Genomic DNA, 16,673 nt, shown 5'->3' with positions numbered 1-16,673 from the left:
TGTGTGTGTGTGTGTGTGTGTGCGCGTGTGTTTGTTTTAAAGCCCAGATGCACAGCTGTCATGAGTTGAAGCCGTTTGAGTTGTTTTGGGAGACTCTAAAAGCCATAATTACCGGTCCTTAAAGAGCAGAACGGCTGCAAATTACAGCTGCGCTCTGAGCAAACTAAAATAGCCTGATTCAATTATTTACAAATGAAGAATGCCAACGGTGTGTTATCGCACACACACACACATGCACACACAACCAGCTCCATCTCATAGGCACGCAAGTACACACAAACTCTCTCACCGCACATACACACAAGCACACACTGGGCTGGTGAATCAGAGACGCGTGACAGGACCGACTGAGGCCTTAGCATCAGCCTCATCATGTGTGTTCAATTAGCACAGCAAGAATGCACCGGAACAATGTCAACAGATACACTGATACAGCTCTCTCACAACACTACAATCTGACACTACAATCTACACTTAGAGATATATCTTTATTTCTTCCCTAGAGAGTAAAATCCCCATATTCCAACACCTTATCCAGATATATCTGCAAGGCTTAATTTTGTGTGACAGTTACCTCACTGTCCATCTGCTACTTCTCTTCTCTTCTCTTCTCTTCTCTTCTCTTCTCTTCTCTTCTCTTCTCTTCTCTTCTCTTCTCTTCTCTCTTCTCTTCTTTTCTCTCCTCTCCTCTCCTCTCCTCTCCTCTCGTCTCTTCTCTTCTCTTCTCTTCTCTTCTTCTTCTCTTCTCTTCTCTTCTCTTCTCTTCTCTTCTCTTCTCTTCTCTTCTCTTCTCTTCTTCTTCTCTTCTCTTCTCTTCTCTTCTCTTCTCTTCTGCACGAGTTTGTGTATTATAAAACGGTGTAAGAAGTAGAAGAATTTATTTCTATTTGGGGTATTGGAGGTGTTTTGTGCAGTATTTCGCTGGAATCACTCATCCTCAGTTTCTAAAAAAAAAAAAAAAGTGTGTATGTATGTATGTATATATGTATGTATGTGTGGTGTATGTATGTGTGATATGTGTATGTATATATCTAGTATATATAGGTATGTGTGTGTGTGTGTGAGTATCTGTATGGGTATACATATGTATCTATTTTATTTTTTTTATTTCTTTGGTTGATTTTTTTGTGGAGTGATAAGGGCGTATGTCTAATTTCCTTGCATTTGTTTTTGTGATTATAAAATTGGACCAATAAAGGGTTTGTTAAAGGTCAAAGGTCTCTTCTCTTCTCTTCTCTTCTCTTCTCTTCTCTTCTCTTCTCTTCTCTTCTCTTCTCTTCTCTTCTCTTCTCTTCTCTTCTCTTCTCTTCTCTTCTCCTCTTCACTTATCACCTCCTTCCTTCTTTCCTTATTCCTACTCTTTCCTACTCACCTCTTCGCTTTTCTTTTCCTTTCTCCTCCTCCTCTTGTTTTCTTCTCTTCTCTTCTTGATCATCCTTTCTTCTCTTCTTCCCTACTCTCTTCTTCTCTTTTCCTCTGTTCTTATCACCTCCTTCCTCCTCTCCTCATCTCTACTCTTTCATACTAACCTCTTGTCTTCTCTCCTCTCCTCCTTTCTCTTTTCTTCTCCTCTCCCCACCTCTTCTCTTTTATTTTATTCTCTTCTCTCCTCCTTTCTCTTTCCCTCTCCTTTTCTAACCTCCTCTCCTCATCCCTACTGTTTCTCATCTTCTCTTCTCTCCTCTTCCTTCCATACTTGTCTCATCTACTTTCCCCTCATTTCTCTCTTTCTTCCTTATCTGCTCTCATCTTCACTCCTCTTTCCTCCTCTACAAGTTTCCTGCTGTTTACATTCAAGCTGCTGAATGACAGTTTAGTAGTGAAACACACTTAGACTTGTAGACCTTGACTAAACCTCCTAATCTGGAAATGTATTCTCACCCTCTTAAGCATAACCTTTGCCCCTCTTTTGGCCTCAATTGTGACCGGTGAACACTTTGTATCTACTCAGCTTCACCTCTCAAACTAATCCCTTTTTCAACAGACTTGACTTTGAGTCTTTGGCCCCGTTCACACGAGGACGGTCTGAACAGAAGACGCTAAAGTGGCGTCGCGTCTTCACTTTTTATTCTTCGTTTAGACGAGCGTTTTCGGGAGGAAATCTGCTGCATACAGTGACGCAAAAGTGTGTGAAATTGGATTGTATGCAGCCAGGCGGCATCACTTAAAGCCATAAGAGCATCTTTGGGCATGCAGAAGTTTTCACGCCACACATTTTCATCAGCTACTCCTTCCACAAAGTTCTCCACCATCACTAGATCTCCCAGGTCTCGTTCACAGCCGTCTGGCTCGCCTCCCACCAATTGCTGAATCCAGAATGTGATGGAGGTAATTCCAGATCCTTCTCTGTTCACTAATACTATCTGTACATATCCTGTACATTTGGTGGAAAGACTCCTGTAAGTTTATTAGAGCTGCCAGAGCAGCTTGAAGGTCCGACGCATGGAAATAATCCCACGTTTGTTTATTTCCTGTACTGGAGCATGTATGTGACGTAAACACATACGTGACGTGAGCAGATCAGATCAGAGTTTTGTGTCTTGTCAGTGTAGACGACACGCTACGGAGGAGAGGATTTAACTTTTCCACTTTGGAAGGTGGTTTCAGATTTTTGCGTCTTTAAGGCCCCAAAACGCCGTCACCGTCTAAACGAAAGGCACTTCCGATAAAATATTTTGTTGTTTTTACCCGCAAGCGTCCTCGTGTGAACGGGGCCTTTGCAAAGTTTTTTTTTAAACACAATTAAATCCAGTAAATAGAAATCATGAAACCTCTCTGACTCTGCACCATTAATTAGAGCTTATAATAAGTCTCTATGGGGGCCCTCATTAGGCCTGATTGTTGTCTTTCAGCCACATTAAGAGAAAATAACAATTCATTTCCAGTGTTTGCTCAGTCTGACACGTGGCACATTAAAATGCTGCCAGGTTTAGGTTAATCCGCAGCTCCAACGGCCCGAGGGGCACCGCGCCATAATGGAGAATGGCATGCTGGGTACCTCGATGCTGCACTGCCAGAGGGCTCCGTCTGGTCATGATGTCAGTCCTCTCTGAGACTCATTAACTAGCTCAGGTCCCAGGAGATGTCCCATCTGTGTGCCACCTGTATGAAATCACCACTGATAGCAACTTTTAATGCAGGACACCATTCACATTTGTTACACAGTAAAAAATGTCTGTAGATTTTACGGTGAAAAACTGCTAAACCATGACAGTAAAAGACCGTAAAATGATAAATGGGTTAATTCAGTTTCAGTAACAATGAAACATCGTAAATGTATATATCAACCAAAACAGTATTTTTTGCATTTAAAAAAAAAAATACAGTACCCCACTGTAAAATACACTGGCACCATGTTTGTCGTGCAAAAATATACTGTAATATATATATACAAGCCGTCATTTTAGCTTTTTTTTTTTTTGTAAAAAATACTTGTTTTCACTGTTAAATGTACTAAACACCATATCTCCAACAGAAATATACTGTAATATTTAATGGTAAAATCTGGCATTTATAAAGTATTTCTTGTCAGTTATATGGCAGAGCAGCGTTTCTTTTGATGGAAAAACTTTTTATTTTTACGCTAAAATATGGACTAAAATGGCAATCTTAAACAGGAAATCAACAGTGCTAATACAATGTTACCGTAATATTACAAAAAGTTGCACCGTATTTATTACGGTAAAGTTCTGGCAACCACAGCTGCCGGTTTTTACCGTAAAAACAACAGGTTTATTTTTACAGTGTACTATGTTTCCCTCATGCATTTCACTTTAATGTCTGTTCCCTTCTTTCCTGCGTTTTCTTCTCCTCCTTTCTCCTCCTCCACCTCTCTCTGTGTCTGTTCGTCTGTTTTGCAGAGATGATGGATGGAGCGATTAGTCCTCCAGCTGTAAATGAGGCAGAGAAGGTCTGTGATGTTGACTTTATAGCGACGCATTTTTCCAAGACTTTCCAAGAGCAACAAATTATCACGACACTGTGATTTATATAAAGGCAAGTGGTGTATGGAGGTGCTGTTGTTCTTACTGTCAGTTTTATATGGCTCTGTTTATTTATTTATCCAGCACATGATGCATTTCCAAAAGGACTAATAAATATACATGGTCACCCATAAAATTGGAATAAAATATATTGGTAACACTTTACAATAACCATCATTTATAAATGGTAAACTGATAGTTTATTAATGTTTAATCATCATTTATAAACCGTATATAGGCCATTTAGAATGGTAAATAGAAAATGTATTAATGTTGAACTATAATTTATAAATGCCAAATAGAAGGGATATTAATGTAAGTTGATAGTTTCTTTACCATAAACAAACAATTACATTATAATTATTAGTTTATTAATAGTTTTGCACTCATTATAACATTTTTAACACAATATTAAGTATGTAAATGATTTCAAAATGATTCTTATACCTTTAAGAAATTGTTTGAAAACATTTAAAGATTAAATATGTATAGAGTTTTGTAAATGATTAATAATTGGTCTATAAACCATCTATAAACATCACTTAGTTGGTTATTGTAAAGTGTTACCAAAATATTTTACCTCTTTCTATGAAATTATTCTGACAATGTGATTTATTATTGACAGATAAAGTGTGTATATCTTTTCAAAACTTTATTAATCAATCTCTTCCAAACATATCACAATGAAAATAAAACCACAAATAACAGACGATTGTGTCTGAAAACAAAATTTTTCCAACTTTATGGGCGACCCTGTATCTATCTATCTATCAAGCAGTCTAGCCTCGACCTTCGACCTTAACACGTGACAACATAATTTTTGCATCCAAGCCCTCACATCAGGGACAGAGGCTACCTTCAAGGTATTTCCCTTTTTAAAGGACGCTCCTTATCTGTAGCCTGCTGGCAGACCATTGAATAGTTGACCACATGTCATATTTTGATATGCAAATTACCTATAACTAATGTGTAGACAAGCTACAGAGTCAGACATGCATCTTAGGTTTACTTGGTCATTTTAAATTTTCCCCGTAGGAGTGAATGAGAGTGTGAATGGTGGTCTGTCTCTATTTGTCTGCCCTGTGATAGTCTGGCGACCTATCCATAATAATAATATTAATTACAAGGATCCCCACACAAAATTGCCATGATCACCCATGTTTTTATATTATAGTAATAAAATCAGTGAATACATTAATAGCTCTATGAAATGCTTTTTACACGTAGCTTTAACCCTTTGATGCACAACATGGGTCAAAAATGACCCACATTCATTCCCCCTGTTATTTATTGCTTGCTGTGTGTTTCTGTGCTATCTGTTTTGATATCAACTTATTTTATGATTGAACATTCTAAATATTTTTTAAATATCTTGTTTTTGATAACAACAGATCATTATTTTCATTTTGCTTCTCATAATTTATGAAGAAAACTTTTTTTTGTATTATTAAATAGCTAACTACTTGGCTAAATACTTAGCCAAGAAGTTAGCTTAACAAGCTACTTAGCTAAAAAATGGATATGGCTCATTTTTCATCCATGTTGTGTATTAGAAGAGTATTGACAGAAAAAGGGATTTTATTCAAAATAAATAAAGGAAAACATAAAAATTAGGATGTATGATGATCAAAAACAAACTAACTGAGGAAAACCTGGAATACTGAACGATGAATTATTGCAAAGATATAGAACATAAAAACTGTCGGGTCACTTTAGACCCATGTTGTGCATCAAAGGGTTAAGAAAGTTTTCATCGGCAGGCACACAAGTTGAAATCGTCCTTCCTTCCCGGAGGCCACTGGCTAGCATCAGTGTGACCTCCTAATTCCCCTGACATCTGCGACTCATCCTCTTCCACTTAGACAAAGTAGATAATCTACAGACAATGGACAATTTAATCAGGTGGATTTTGTTGTGCATCCTGTGCACTAACTGGCATTGTTTCATTTAATAATGATATTCACATGGTTTACATGGAGGAGCAGGATGTGTAGGCCTATTCACCAGAGACATCAGCACAGTTGTTGCATGTCCGGAAATCATCCAAATAGACTGTACAGACTTGAGACTTATGAAACAGTGACTCATTTAATCTGTAATACATCCAACTGTGTTCACTCTTCCCTGATTTGCAGCGCTGCCAGTGAGCTCAGTGTTGCCAGGCGGAGAGACAGAAGAATAATGGCCCTCATTTCACCTTTTCTTTGCCATGCATGGGTTCACCACTGAAGGAGGGTTTCACTTTCTTTTTTAAGGCTCAGTAAAATGGATAAAAACGCTTATACCATGAAGAAGTGTAACAATGATGCTTTTAAAGTATGACCCAGAGCAGAGTTTTCTGACATTAGCCTCTTTTGTGTTTTTCCATTAGACACAAAATGTAAAATATTCTGAAAAAAAATGTTCAGATGGAGTACTGAAAGTATTTTTCGAATGTCTACAGTCCTTACATATTCTCAGGTAGAGGTAAAAAAAACATTTTTTTTTTAAAACCAACAACACTTCAGTAGTATTGCACTAGTATATATTACATGTAATTAGAGTTACTGGCTTTCCTATTGAACTCTGCAGTATCACAAGTGGCTAACTCACAGTTTCACAATATAATAGCTGAAAAAGCAGCTTGATCTGATTGTTTTAATAATTAAAAAAGATCAAAAAAACGTTTCTGTTCAGGGAGGCATTTTTAGGCTGTCCCTAGATGTTTTTATTTTGTTTATGCATAATGTACTTTATTACCCGTGTCTTTTATTTTGTATTTTTTTATCTACTGCTGATTTTAATGAGTTTTCTCTTTCTTGTTTCTGGTTTCTGTAGCACTTTGAGATTTCTGTATGAAAAGTGCTTTACAAATAAAATGTATTATTATTATTATTATTAATATCATTAAAAATATTTTTAAAAATTAAAACTTTGGTACAACATAGCAGAAAGACATAATAATAACAATCAAGAACCTGTGACATTTGTGAGTTTATATTTACTTTGAATCTTACAACGGTTACTATGTGTTACAGTCATTGTTCTGTGTTGATGTCAATGTGAAGGCTTCATTTCAGCAGAAGACAAACATTGCCATCTGTTGATGTGACTGAGCCATTACAGCTCATCACTAAAGCAGTAGTTCTCAACCTTTTTGAGTCGCAACCCCCAATTTAACATCCATGTTGTCCGCGACCCTCGCTCACTGAACAGAATCTCACACGCACAGTTCAGATCACCCAAAAAAGAAACAAAATGACCAAAAAAGACACAAAATTACCACAAAATTACCAAAAAAAGACACAAAATGACCAGAAAAGACACTAAATGACCAAAAAAGACACAAATTGACCAGAAAATGATTTAAAAAAAGACACAAAATGACCAAAAAAAAAGACATCAAGTGACCAAAAGGACTAAATCACATTAACACATGAACACTTTAACACAGTGGAGACAGAGCTGACTTCCAAAATGATTTGGCGACCCCCAGAAATCATCTCGCGACCCCAATTGGGGTCCCGACCCCAAGGTTGAGAAAAGCTGCACTAAAGCCACTGAGAGCAGACACACCCAATACTGTAATTTTGTATTATACTCTGCTGAATTCTTAATGCTACACTGTAAAAAAAAAAAATCTGTTTAAATTACGGTAAAATGCCGGCAGCTGTGGTTGCCAGAACATCGACGTAAAAAATACAGTGAGCATATGTAAATGTAAATATCAGCAAAAACTGTAATTTATACTGAATAATCCCATTACTTTTAGGATAATTGTGTCATCATGGTATTTCTCCATTAACTTTACATGGAAATTTTATATTTTTACAGCAAAACTGTGTGTTTTCTACAGTTTATGGCGGTAGAATTTAAAGTTTTATACTATTCTTTGATTTACAGTAATTAAAACTATCTACTACGGTGATGTACAATGTTTAATTTTACGACCTATTTCTGATGCAATTTGACAGTTTTTTACTGTAATTTCCAAAAACATTTTTTACAGTGTAGAGTGTTTTTGTCAATGTATATTGTCTTGGACATGCTTTAAATTTGACCAAAATCCATACATTTTTTCAAACGTTCCTGCTTATAATCTGCACCATTATCTTTGCCACCTATAAACACACAGATTGGACACAGGGACGAGCCAGGTCTGCACGAGTAAACCTCTCCTGATGGTTTCTTCAATTAATCCTCCAGTTAATCCTCCTCCAGTGTTAACAAGGCACAGCAGGACATCATCAGGATGATCTGCCAGGCCAAGACACTGCCAATCACAGTCTCCATCCCCAAAGTGCCGGACTGTGGTCAGAGTGTGTTTGGCAGCTAATGAAGCCCCTGTGGCTGCTAGCAGCTGCTGGACGGTGATAAGGAAGGGGAGACCTTCAAAGAATCAAATATATATATAGTAATATAACTCATTATAGCCAGTAAGCTCCTCAAAGAGCCAACTGGGAGTGAGGAGGACTCACGGGCCAGGGATCACTGTGGTTTGCAGAATTCACACTAATGATGGAGGATAGACTAATTGACTAGATGAGAGGAGAGGAAGGCACCAGGATGGTGGAGAAACGTGTCCAGAGGAAGGAACTGTCCAGTCGGCAGTTCTGCCTCCAGTGTTGTTGTTGTAAGAAATGCTGACACAATGCGGTACATTAGCATAATGCAGCAAGTAAGACTATATGTGACCATACACAATACTCAATGTTCTTAAAAGAGATTAGTCTATTTAACGAAGTACCACAATATATACAGAAACGGTCTACATTAACCCATAAGAACTAAAAAAAATTTTTTTTTTTGGATGTTTGAACTCACAATCTGCCTGAATTTATATTCTTGCCCCAACATTTCATGCAATTTATTCTCCGATACTGATTCAGTTATCAGTGTACTGAGATATTTTGTGTTAGATTTTGGTTTCATTTCCACTGAGTGTGCTTCACTATTCTACAGTAAATGTTTTAAAGGGCCAGCCACTGTGGGTGAAAGGGGGGTGCCCCTGGATTTACCACGGTTATCATGTGTCCTTTTGCTGTACATTAACTGCACTGGAAGCCTCCTGTCTACACAGGTCCAGGAGACATGACAGCTCCAGACAGAGAAAAGCTCGGGTAAGAGTGTAAGACTCTCTGAGAGTGTGGCTGAAGGTCATCAACAGGAAGTGGACAGAACCACGTTGGGCAAGTCCATATCAGGTTAAAAAAGAGCTGTGAGAATCATACATTCATGAAAAAATCATATTCATATAATCAATTGTTTTTGACATTATATACTGAAATTTTTTTTGATAAATGGGTACAGAAAGATTGTTTTGGATGTGGCTGTGTTGTGTTGTTCTGTTTGGCTCTGCTATCTCTCTTTATAGTGCTTCCTGTTGTGTCACCTGGAGCTGAGGGGGAGAGTGGACGGTGGTAATATTACTATATTATGTACAGAAATTGACATATTGATGACACAAGCATAGTGGTGTTGTGTGTTGTGTGTATTTCTCATATCTGTTCTGTCTGTGTTTTGCATCTCCATGGTTATCGAAGGTAAAACCCTTTCCCCATATCAAATGACATTAATCCACTCTGAAATGCATGCTTTGCTGCTCACTGATATTGCTACTATTCATAATTTTGTTTGAGTTGGCCTAATGAATGTTAGGCCAAAAGAGGGAATTGTTAAAATAATTGATTATTTTCTATATTGGTAAATGGTTTTATGCTTTATTTCTGCTTCTCTGTGGTCTGTCTCTGTTCTCTGTGAGTGACGCAGGTCACTATCAAAGGTCAAACCTTGACTGTAATAAATATCTCTATGCATTTATATTAAGTCAGACAATATGATTTGATACATTGATTGTGTTTGTGTGTTAATATTGATGTAGAAAACTATGATTACTTTAATTACATATTTTCCATTTGCTTAAACTGATTAAGATTCTATAACTCACAAAGAATGACATCCAGATATATTGATGCATAGTTTTTGCTGTGTGTATGTGTGTCTGGAGAGGAGGGCCACAGAAGGCCAAATGAAAATCCCGTGACAGAATGTCTGTAAGTCATAACAAGGAAAAATGTTTGTGCAACAAGTTTGTTAGCAGGCCACAAGGCTTTGTTATGGGAAGCAGTGATTGTATTGCCCAGGTGGCCTGATGTGTGACGGTATGAAAGAAGACTGGCGAATGAGCGGATCAAGAAGGCGGGACTTCCTGGAAGAAATGGACCAGCATGTTTTGTAAACAAATGTTAGTATTTTAATGGGTTCCAGGGAGGGAGTCGTGGTTCAGACTTCACGAACTGAAACACGTCTGTTTGTATTCAGGGACATGAGTTAATTTTGAACCCGGAGATCTCTGTAAAGTGCACATTTTTTGACGTATTGTAATAAAACTTTTGTTAAACTGAGAAACTTGGACGTTCTCCAGCTCTTCATTTCCCCATCAAAGAATGCGCAGAAAAATGGTGAGGTTTTTTCTGTTGGTGACAGATTTTTTCTGTCGGTGACAGATTATCAATTTTCAAGGTTTCCTCATGCAATTTTTCTAACAGAACCCAGACCCAGTTGTCCTTAAAGGATGTGTTCTATAAGTGGACCACATAGAACACATTTCTGATGTTTTAAAAAAAAACACTACCCCTAACTGTCAAATATCTTTGATGTGACATATATATACGTTACAATGGGCGTTTATGGTATTTATGTTTTTTGTTTTTTTTTTAAATAGAAAAAAACTAGACACATTTTCTGCATACAGAGACACAAATTTGCATTTTTCTTTTGCATCTCCACAACATATATCAAAATTGTGACTTTAATTTGTTCAGGAAATGTGATCAGAACAAGTTAAATGCAACACAGGACACCCTATTGACGGATTAGAATTGTTAAATGGGTTTAAACTTAGCCTCGTAACAAAAAATACGCTTTTTAAAATTAGCTACTTTTACATTTCTGTTTCCAGTCACACAGTTTACGTCACTTAGGGATTTAATGAGTTAAGGTGAAGCATAAAGCTGAATATGGGAGATTCTAGAAGATTAAAAGTGTTTGATACATGGGTGTCACCATGGGTTCTTATGGGTTAAGGTGTGCCTATAACTCCTAAAAAAACCACATTCTTCTTCTTACATATGAAAAGTAGATTAATGACCAATAAAATGCACTGTGGCTTAATTTGATGTTCTTAGTTTTAGCTGCACCAGTGTACTTGATATGGTATGCTCATAGACGCCATCTTGTTTTTTTGGACCCAGAAGTGACAATATTTGAATGAGAGGTTTGGTTATGTGCCCAGTGTGTCCAGGTACTGCATACCAAATACTAAATTATCCGCTAATGCTAGCACTAGCTAGATAGATTGGTTGGCATCTGTAATTCACATTAACTTTGGCAAGCGAAAAACAGGCTTAAAACAAAATGTACTTACTGAAAGAATGAATGGCAGACACCTTAAGAAATGTCTTTCCATACAACTGACGACAAACATGACATTTTTCAGCGACCAAAATGTTAGAATAAAATTGATAAATTGAAAACATATTGCAAAAGGGTCAAAGTTTGAAGACAAAAACACAGACAATCCCAAATACAAGCGTCATTAAGGCTGTAGTGGTAGCACCTTGTCAATCACAAGTTAACCACACACTAAAGCAGGGGGGGGCAATTAATGTCCCCAAGGGGCCACATGACCAATACCACGAAGGTTGCAGGGGCCGGACCAAAACTCAGAACTGAATTCTGCTCAATATTAATTTAATCGCTTTATAAAATACAGTAAATTATTATCTGGTTTTGAGCTGCAACTGATAGGAATACATGTTATGATAAGACTGTTAATGTGGAGTAAATCAAATATAGCAGTAAAAAGTAATAAATACTCCAATCACTATATCACTAGTCCATTTATTTTAAACACAACTGTAAATGTCCTTTAGTAAGCTTCCTATTGGTGTTTTTGTATTATATAGCTTGTTTTTCATGTTTGTACATTTTCAAGGTGTTTTACAATGTTGAGGTGCTTTTATTTTGAAAAAGTGCCAACCAGTGTGAAACGGGTGCTTTCATTTTGAAAGGTAGTGACAGGAAATAACCAGTAGAACGGTTAAATGAAAAAACGAACGGTAAATAATAACGAGTGCGTAGTAATTCATATAAAGTTGATATAAAGTATCAAAAGGCTTCTATAGTGACTGACAGGACACAAGGTTTGTTAAAGTTTATTTTATTCTGTCATATATATTAGTGGCTATATTTGTTGTCTTAACTATAGTAAAAGTGCTTGTTAGCTAGTGCTAATGTTTGCTATTTTTTTTCAAAATAAAAGCACTGCGGCTATATTGATTTCGTCGCCCAATGCACAGGTCTGCACTAAAGCATGCCTGCTTTATCATACATTTTTCTCTAAATTGGACCATAAATTATGAAATGAACAGACTGGAAACTAGCAATTGAGACCATGAACACATTTAGAACATCAGAGTTATTTCCTCATGGACTTCTATACAACCTGACTTCTTTTTGAAACCAGTAGTCGCCCCCTGCTGGCTATTAGAAAGAATACAGGGTTTTGTCATTTGTTTGAAAACGGGACATTTCTTTCTTTCGCTCAGTTGCAACAGAGATATGAATTCTCCTTCTCATTTATTTAGATTTTTTTCAAATAAGACGTAGTAAATACTGAAAATGGTTCTTTCCAAGAACCTACACCATCAAAAATGGATGATATATTAAACAATAAGAATCAGAACAAAGAGAAAAGCACGTCTAAGTTATACCATGTCTTTATTGATTCTTCTGTGGTAAATACTGATCATCTAAGACTAAAGTGGGAACAAGATCTTCATATGGAAATTCAGAAAGAGGATTGGTCGTTTGTAGGCAAGTTCATAAATTTTCCTACAATTTAAGCTCTATTTAAGATGATACATAGGATTTATTACACTCCAGAGAAACTACATAAAATGAACAGTGAGATGTAATTTCTCAAAAAGAAACAAAAAGGAACATTTCCTCATATGTTTTGGTCTTGCGACTCACTTTCCTTTTTTTGGAAATCTATTATTGAGTTGATATCTCAATGTTTACAAGTACCTATTCATTTGTCACCTCGTTTGTGTCTTTTGGGAACTAGTCTGTCTGACAAGTGGAATAAACACCAGAGCAGATACATAAATCTTGTTATGCTGGCAGCCAGGAAATGTATAACTTTAAAATGGAAAGATACCGAACCCCCTGCAACAGCTCACTGGTGGAATGAACTTTCAAGCTTTCTTACACTGGATAATATAGGTAGTATATTACTCCTATAAACCAATAGGAGTAAAGGCAGATACTCAGACTTTTTAAAAATTTGGCAATCTCATATGGAATTTGACTTTAAGAGCACTCTGGGTCAATATAAGGCTTAGTAATAATGGCAAGACCTGAGCGGAATAGTTTGTGTTGTGTTGTGTTTTTTTTGTTTGTTTGTTTGTTTGTTTGTTTCTCATCCGTTTTTTTTCTCATCTGTTTTATTTGTTCCTTATTTATGTTGTGTAAAAATGTCTGTTGTGTGTTGAGTGTCTAGGTTTGGATATTATTTACACTGTAAAAAAAAATACTGTTTAATTTACGGTAAAATACCGGCAGCTCTGGTTGCCAGAACTTCACCGTAAAAATTACAGTGAGTGGATTTTCTATTCTAAATTTAAATGTAAATATCAGCAAAAACTGTAATTTAGACTGAATATTCCCGTTATTTTTAGGGTAATTGTGTCATTCATTCACACATCATGGTATTTCTCCATACATTTTGCATGAAAATGTTATATTTTTACAGCAAAACTGCATGTTTCTTCCAGTTTATGACAGAAAAAAGTAAAAGTTTTGTGCTATTCTTTGATTTACGGTAATTAAAAGTGTCTAATACGGTGATGTACAATTTTTAATTTCCGCCCTATTTCTGATGTATTTGACAGAGTTTTACTGTTATTTCTACAAACATTTTTTAGAGTGTATATTGGATAATATTATTATTATTATTATTATTATTAGTTTGTGTTTCTGTGAATCTTATTAGTTATTTTTGATTTACCCTATGTGAGGGAATATGAGTTATGGGGCTTGGAGTTCTGTGTATATCCTCTGTAACCTGTTGATTAAATGTGGAAAAGAAAAAAAGAAAGAAAGAAAGAAAGAAAGAAAGAAAGAAAGAAAGAAAGAAAGAAAGAAAGAAAGAAAGAAAGAAAGAATGAATGAATACAGGGTTAAAGCACTTCTGCATTGGCTTCACTTTCCAGAACAGGAACCTAATGGCTAATGTTACAAATTTTAGGTAGAAAATATTGTTTAACAGACATTACTAAGTGAGTATTCTGATTTAATGAATCATCTCCATTTGAATACTTACTTACTTACTGTTACTGATTACTTCAGTATTTAACTAAAGACTAAAGAGTAGTAGCATTTTTCCATTAAATATTATCCTTTAACTGTCCAGGAGGCAATTGTGTTGCAACTGTTCAGCCAAAGATGCATAATCTCACTTTAAGAGTATAACATAAGAGTAACAGAAACCAGTTGAACTTCAGTGGGAGTGTGATGGGGATTACATCAAGGTCGCCAACATGCCTCCAAATAACAGCCAACCCGTTTTGGGTTCAATCAGCTGGCTCTGAGAGAGACAAAAGAAAGGGGAACAAATGGTGTTTCACAATGTTGTGGGACAGTTTCCATTAATTTCATTCCCCGCAGTGGTCAAAGAACAGACAGAAGAACCCAAAGGGACCAAAGGGAGCAGAGGATGATTTATTGCTGGAGAGCTGAAGGAAGAAAACTACTGACCTCTTTGTGACAAAGAGATTGCAGCTGCAGGTGCGGGTATCTGACACAACAGCACAGGTGCAGTGATCTAGAACTAGTTTCTCTCTTTTTGCAAGTTTAAATACAAACTAGAAAATTTCCTCTGGGGAAATTTTGAAAGGGCCACGGGGGCTACTGCCGGTGTGTGTACACTATGATGAGATTCTTCAGATATTTCAAACTATGCCCTTTAACCTCAAAATGTGTGTGTGTGTGTGTGTGAGAGAGAAACATGTACGCGCGCATTTGTGTGTGTGTGTGTGTGTAGCGAAAATCGCATAAAGTTACCTGTGTGTGTGTGTGTGTGTAATTAAAATCACATAAAGTTACCTGTGTGTGTGTGTGTGTGTAGCGAAAAATCGCATAAAGTTACCTGTGTGTGTAATTAAAATCACAAAGTTACCTGTGTGTGCGTGTTTGAAGCAGGTGTATGCATGTGTGAGGAGTGTGCGCACTTACGCGCATGTGTGTGCGTGTATCTGTAACTGTAATCACATCAAAGATCAAAGGCAATCAGATCAAAGCAATCAACTGAATTAACTGATACCACCTGTTAAAGTTCCGAAGGAGTGACAGCAGCCAGAGGTGGACAGACTGGAATTTCTGGCCTTGAACAGAAAGCATTTTTGGCAAAACCATAATACCTATCATTGATTCGACTTCACTTTGAGCGTCCTGAGTTCTTCCTGAACGTCTACATATGTTGTTTTTTTTCAGAAAAATAAAAAAATAGCTTTGTTAGAGCGATCTAAAAAAAACTGTTCCATATCCCTTTTTCAAATATCTCCTTCCGTTTTTAATATGGGACCCAATGAGGCAGTTGTTGGTTTTGGTGGCGCATCTTTGCGTCGTACGCCCAAACTATAACTCTGACAGCTTTACCAGAGGATTGTGAGGGAGAAGACTAGTATTCCTACGTTTCTATGTATAAATTATTTCTGTAGAGTGGAATTTGCGGCCTGGAGCGCAGTTTTCAAATTTATTTTTTGACAGTTTTACCTCTCCCTCTACACTCTGAGCGATGACATCACACACTCTGACACGAACATTCCCTGCAATACACACCCATTATAATCTCAGAATTTCTCTAAAAATTATCATGGTCATTGAACAGGGATTGATAAAAAACTATATGACCTATCGAAATGTGGATTAATACACCGATACACAAGACTTGTGTCTACTGTTTAAAGTTTAAATGGAGTCTCTAGGTGAAATTATGCCGGAGAAGTAGACATTTAAAAATCTCCAATGATTGTTCTTTTTCGCTCATTTTTTGTCGGCCGTCCCATTCATTTCAATGCAAAATTTTGAGCAGTTTTTTGCGACTTACGTCGCGAAAAATTCGTATTCTGTGGATAAAAGTAATAGCACACCGATCCCGATCAAACCGCACGTTTTGATATATAATTTGTCCTGCAACTCTTTAAGTTGTAGGACTAGTAGCGGGACAAAATTGCGTCCGCAAGAGGAATAAGAAGAAATCCACAGTATAACAGTAGTGCAGCACTGGTCCCTACAGCTATTGCTGTATGGGACCAGTGCTCGGTGCGATTGCCCCGAGGCCCTAATTATAGACCAATCACTAAGACTGAGTAAATTGCTTAGCATTAACTCTGCTTGAGCTGTGCAGAAAAGTAGAAAGGACAAAAACAATTACTTTTTTCTTCTGTATGATGAGCCGCAGACAGTGAGTATACTTAAACTGTCAATATTACAGGGTGATCTCCAAAACATAATTAGAGAGAAAGAAAGTATTGCTTCCAAGATTTACAAATTGATGAACGGCTCCCAGGCCAGACTGTCCTCAACAATACAGGGTTGTCTGTGCGGCGACCGTTTAGGGAGTTATTGGCAAATGGACAGTCAAGG

Source organism: Centropristis striata, chromosome 3 (genome assembly GCF_030273125.1).
Source record: "Centropristis striata isolate RG_2023a ecotype Rhode Island chromosome 3, C.striata_1.0, whole genome shotgun sequence".
NCBI lineage: Eukaryota > Metazoa > Chordata > Actinopteri > Perciformes > Serranidae > Centropristis > Centropristis striata.
The sequence above is the reverse complement of the archived record's forward strand: the minus strand, read 5'-3'. Positions refer to the sequence as shown.